Source organism: Bison bison, unplaced genomic scaffold (assembly GCF_000754665.1).
Source record: "Bison bison bison isolate TAMUID 2011002044 unplaced genomic scaffold, Bison_UMD1.0 scf7180017864358, whole genome shotgun sequence".
In the NCBI taxonomy this organism is placed as follows: Eukaryota; Metazoa; Chordata; class Mammalia; order Artiodactyla; family Bovidae; genus Bison; species Bison bison.
Window position 1 is genome coordinate 1,333,826 of NW_011494930.1, and position 6,212 is coordinate 1,340,037.

Below are 6,212 nucleotides of genomic sequence, written 5' to 3' on the forward strand. Positions count from 1 at the left end.
TGGCTGGATGGCATCACTGACTTTATGGACGTGAGTCTGAGTGAACTCCGGGAGTTGGTGATGGACAGGGAGGCCTGGTGTGCTGCAATTCATGGGGTCACAAAGAGTCGGACATGACTGAGCGACTGATCTGATCTGATCTGATCTGAAGAAATGGCAAACCACTCCAGTATATTCTTGCCTGGGAAATCCCATGGACATTAGAGCCTGTAGGCTACAGTCCATGGGGTGTCAAAAGAGTCAGACACAGCTTGGTGACTAAACAACAAGGCAATCAGAGAAACATAGAACACACTTGTACAAGGATCAACAAATTAGAAGGTCACATATGCTTAGAGGTTTCTTGAGAAGGTAGCATGTGAAATCAAAACTGAAGTATAAATAGGATGTTAACAGAAAAAGGAGACGGCATTAACCCAGAGACAGTAGTAGAACGAAAGATGTAGAGGCAATTGGAAGTTGAGAGAAGTCCAAGTATATTTATATATCCATGCAGAGGGTTTTTACTTTATTTGTACAGGCAAAAAAGGAAGTCCTAAACAAAACAGTGATTCAGGAAGATTATGTTGTCAGCTTTGTTTAGGAAGAATGAGCAACATGGGAATCACTTTTCAGTAGTTTTCAGTAAGCTGGACATAATTAGGACCCAAACTCATTCACTGATAATGGCCTTGGAAATAATGAAACAGATGAGACTTAATGGAGGCAAACTATACTTAGCTTGGCAATTATTTGCAGAATGAGAGACGAAGGAGTAAAAATGGTCAATTTCAGAATGAGCGACTCTAGATTGTATTATTATTACCACACATAAAAGGATTTCCACTGACATTTGCTTTTTGTGTATTAGAGTTCTCCATAAAAAGAGAACCAAAAGGAAATATATGTGTAAAAAATATATATATTTGATTAATAAAGTAGTATAGTGTCTTTAAATATTATCTATTGTACAATACTTCTATATAATACAGTATATATGTGTATATATGTATATATAAAGATATTTATTATAAGGGATTGGTTCATGTGATTATTGAAGCTTAATTCCATAATCTGCTATTACCAGCTGAGAATCCAGGAATGTTGGTGATGCAGTTCTGAGAACCATAGTGCCAATGGTGTAAATCTCAGTCTGTTAGGGGAGAAGACTGATGTGGAGCTCAAGCCATCAGGCCAAGAAAAATTCCCCTTCTCCATGTTTTTGTTCTAGTTAGATCCTGAATGGATTATATGAGGCCCACCCACACTGAGGAGAACAATCTGCTCTACTCAGTCTATCAACACAAATGCTAATCTTATCCAACAAATATCTGAACACTCTGTGATCTAATAAAGTTGACACATAAAATTATCCATTAAACCATGGTTGGATGAGAAATATATTGCCTACTTTTCAAATATATCTAGCTATATTTTGTAATTGATGTCTTACTTTTACTATGATTAGAGGAATAACATAAATCTTCACAAATTTGTTGACTATGACTCAGTATGTGGTCAATTTTGATAACTGCACCTGAATGTGCACTTGAAAATAAGTATTCATTTGTCGGATGCATTACTCTTTGTGTCAATTAGGGTCAAGCTTGTGAATCATGTTATTCACATCTTCTGCGTCTTTAATACTTTGTCTACTTTATCAGTTTCTTAGAGAAGTACTAAAAATATCTCACAATGATTGTAAACTTGTCTATTCATACTTTCAGATAGGGTTATTTTTATCTGATATGTTTTGACAGCATGAGATAATTACACACATTTAGATTTATTTCTTTTTCTGTGGATATACATTTTTATCATTATAAGCTTTTCTCTTTATCTCTAGTAATGCTTCTTCTTTTCCATATACTTTCCCTAGCATTATTATAGCTACTCAGTTTTCTTGAGGTTTACATTTTAAGAGTATATCTTTTTCCATAGATTTACTTTTGATATTTCTGTATATTTACACTTAGGATGTATATCTTATAAGCAACCTACTTATTATTTAATCAAGTCCAAACATTTCAGCCTTGAATCTTTGTAAGATCAGGGATATTATCTGTCTTCTTCATGACATATTTTGGGCATGCTGCTAAGTCACTTCAGTCGTGTCCGACTCTGTGCGACCCCATAGACGACAGCCCACCAGGCTACCCCATCCCTGGGATTCTCCAGGCAAGAACACTGGACTGGGTTGCTGTTTCCTTCTCCAATGCATGAAAGTGAAAAGTGAAAGAGAAGTCGCTCAGTCGTGTTTGACCCTTAGCATGGACTGCAGCCTACCAGGCTCCTCCGTCCATGGGATTTTCCAGGCAAGAGTACTGGAGTGGGGTGCCACTGCCTTCTCCATTTTGGGTATAGCAACATATTTTACATACAAGAAGAGCTGATAAATGTTATTGAAGTAATAGCTAAATAAATGCATTATGAACTCTCATTCCAGTTATCTTTAGTATCAATTATCACTTCTTTTATCCTGTTTTATTTTTCTTTTTCTAGATAGTAATCAGTTCTCCCTATCTGTCCCTAAACTAATTAAAGTCAGCTATTTTGTCAAATTATTTATCTCTAAGATCTCCTGGAGAAGGAAATAGCAACCCACTCCAGTACTCTTGCCTGAAGAATCCCATGGATGGAGGAGCCTGGTAGGTTACAGTCCACAAGCTCACAAAGAGTTGGACACGACTGAGTGACTTCACTTTCTTTCATCCTATATGATATTGGGACAATACCTATCTGTCTACCTATTTATTTATTTATACATACATATATATATATATGTACACACATAAATTAGGATATGTGCACATCCCATTTCTTATCTCAGATCCTTATGTGTTTCCAAAATTAATATATTTAGGCAGTGAAATTTAGGTTTATGTATTCACAAAATCTACTCACTAATTGTACTGCTTAACATTCATAATATACATGACTTGCTAGTTGTAGAATAAACTAATGTAAAACTATGCTCTGTATATCACAATCCAAGCACTGAATTTCCCTGTTTAAATCTTCTAGATTTATTAAAATAGAATAACACAAACTTTTGGATAATTGATTAATATGAAATTTCAGGAAACCTCATGAGAGCCTACCAAAAAATACATAAATAATTTTTTTTCCTAATAGAGGTTGTGAGTTAGCTCATTATATACTAGATAACATATTTGAGTTTTAATGGAGACATTGGGAATATTTCACATTTAAGGCTATGATAGATAAATTTAAATCTAAAAATGTTTTAATTAATTAGATCTGACAAAATAGTCTTACACAATGGCAACTTTACTTTGCTATTTAAAAAAACAGTAATACTTGTGTATAGCTTAGAAACATCCACTGTGGAATTTGGACACAGCATACACATGCATCATTTATATTTTGATTGCATTTTAAGTGCCAACAAGGTATTGTATTCATGAATAATTCAAACAATCTAAAAGAATAGGCTTTTTACAATTCCATTCCAGAGTTTTGTTTTTCAGACAGTATGTCTTAACAATGTAAAACATGTGTCACTGATGGAATATGATCAAAAATACACTGTGATCTGACAGCTAACAATTATTCCCTTATGTATGATTCTTACAGACTATGTAAATGATACAAAAGATATACAGTAACTCAAAGTATAACAGTCACAGAAGCTTAAAAAGTAAGCAATATGTGTAATATATTTTGTATGCAAAATAGAAAAGAATTGAAATATAGAAATATAGTGCTTTAACCAATTAAATGCAATGGATTTTGTAAGTAGAATATAAAACTTACTACCAAAAATTGCACTAAAATGTGAAAAATTAAGCTAATTTGAAAGGTTTATTTTTAATTTTCTTAAGCAAAGTATTTAAATATTTAAAAATACATTGTTATCCTTAATTGTTTTTTTTTTCTCTAATTTTATTTTATTTTTAAACTTTACATAATTGTATTAGTTTTGCCAAATATCAAAATGTTATCCTTAATTGAAGTTCATGATTTTCCTCATTCATAACAAATTGATCTCTGTGTTTTAAAATTTGTCTACTTAAGAACAAAAAGATAAGATTTACACAAATTTGAAAACAAGATCAAAAGAAAAAAAGTTATATTTTTCTAAACATAGTACACAATCTCATTGTGGGCAAAAATAAGACACTAGTAAATGTATATATATTTTTTCAGTTAAACAGTAGTTAATTTCAGCTCATATATTTAGATATTTAAAACTATATAATTATAAGGTGAGAACAGAAAGCAATTTAGGAATATTCATTTGCTGTGCTCTCCTACACGGATTATTTTTCTAAGCCAGTTTTTTTGGGTTGATTCAAGATACTATTTTGACCAGATTAATACACTAGACTAAATTTTAGAAACTTATTTACTTCATATTCCACTCTTTTATTTATAATAACATTCTCTTTGTTACACAAAATAGTATATCTTATGCATAAACAATTAATTACAAATGCATATTTATTGTAATGCATTATTGTACAATGGATAATTTTTAAAATATGTTAATGAATAATTAATTATTTTGGTAGATAACTTTCACATAATTTATAACTTAAAGAAGCAAAAATAATTGAAAAGCACATATAACCGAAAACATACAGTTCAAATAAATCTTCTTCCCAATTCTGTTCTCTTACCGCATAAATCACCCCTGAAGAGACATTTTCTATTGTTCTTGTAAATTATATATATTTACAGATATTCTTTCTATATGCAAATATATGCATACTAATTTTGTTATAAACTATAGTACACTATACGTGATTTTTATATCTTGCCTTTTTCATTTGTTACTGTACATTTGAGATTGAACTATGTTATTCTTTTCAACTTGATTGTATTCTATTTAGGACTCTACTGCAATGTATTTGAAACATTATTTAGATTGTTCCTGAAATCTAATGCTGAAATGAATGTCCTTATCCTTCTGTGAGTATATTCATGAGTATAGTCTAAATCCCAAAAGCTACATGGTTGAAGGGAATGTTTTATTTATTTGACAGACTGTGCCAAGAATTGGTAACAAAGACCAGATATATTCTTGAGTATACCGCAGTAACCTGACAGTGATATCAATTTGATACTTTAAAATGGCATTTCATTGTCCTTTTAATTTTTGTTTATCTTATTAATAGTGAAAGTGAGCATGTGTTTGTGTGCTGAAGAACCATTTTTATTTCCTATTTCTGTTTCTTTAAACACTTTATTCTTTCACAGAGTCCATTTCTCCCAAGGAGTTTTTTACTCATCTTTTTGATTTTAATATGCATGTATATAATATGCTGTAGTTATTTTCCCCCTTGTCATTGTGTTTTAACTGTGAATGGTAATCATTTTTATATAGAATTTTTCAATGTAGTTAAATTTATCCAGTTTTATATTGTTTTGCATGATATATTTGATCATGCTTAGAAAAATGACATATTATGTTCAATTTTTCATGTTTTTTTCTCAGTAAAAATGTTTGACTTAATATTTTATCTGGAATATATTTTATAAACAGCTGTACTGAGTATTACTGAATGTCTTTCTAGCATGACAATCATATGATTTTTATGTTTCTTAGATTCAATACAATAATATTTTAATAGATATGCTAATGTTAAACCATCATGTCATTTGAAATATGAATGAAACTGGTTTTTGTCATGTTCACTGTATATTAATTTCTCCTGGCTTGTGTTTACAAATTTGAGGTGGATGGGAAATGCCTTTTACCTGGTTTATGCTTCACCATTGAGTTTAAAGCCTTTGGCTTAAATATATCACCTTACTCAATATTTGTCAAAGGAAGAACAGTGAATTACCTTGCTGGTGAAGTTTTTAGCCTGGGTCCCCTCAGAAAGAGAACCCAAGACAAAGGCCCTTAGGCAAGAAATTAATCTGATTTATCAGTCCATCCTAAAGGAAATCAATCCTGAATATTCATTGGAAGGACTGATGCTGAAGCTGAATCTCTAATACTTTGGCCACCTGACGCGAAGAACTGACTCATTGGAAAAGACCCTGATGCTGGGAGAGCTTGAAGATGGGAGAAGAAGGAGACAACAGAGGATGAGATAGTTGGATGGCATCACCAACTCAATGGACATGAGTTTGAATAAACTCTGGGAGTTGGTGATGGACAGGGAGGCCTGGCATGCTGCAGTCCATGGGGTCGCAAAGAGTCAGACATGACTGAGCTACTGAACTGAACTGAACTGAACTGATCATCCTAGGGGGCTGCA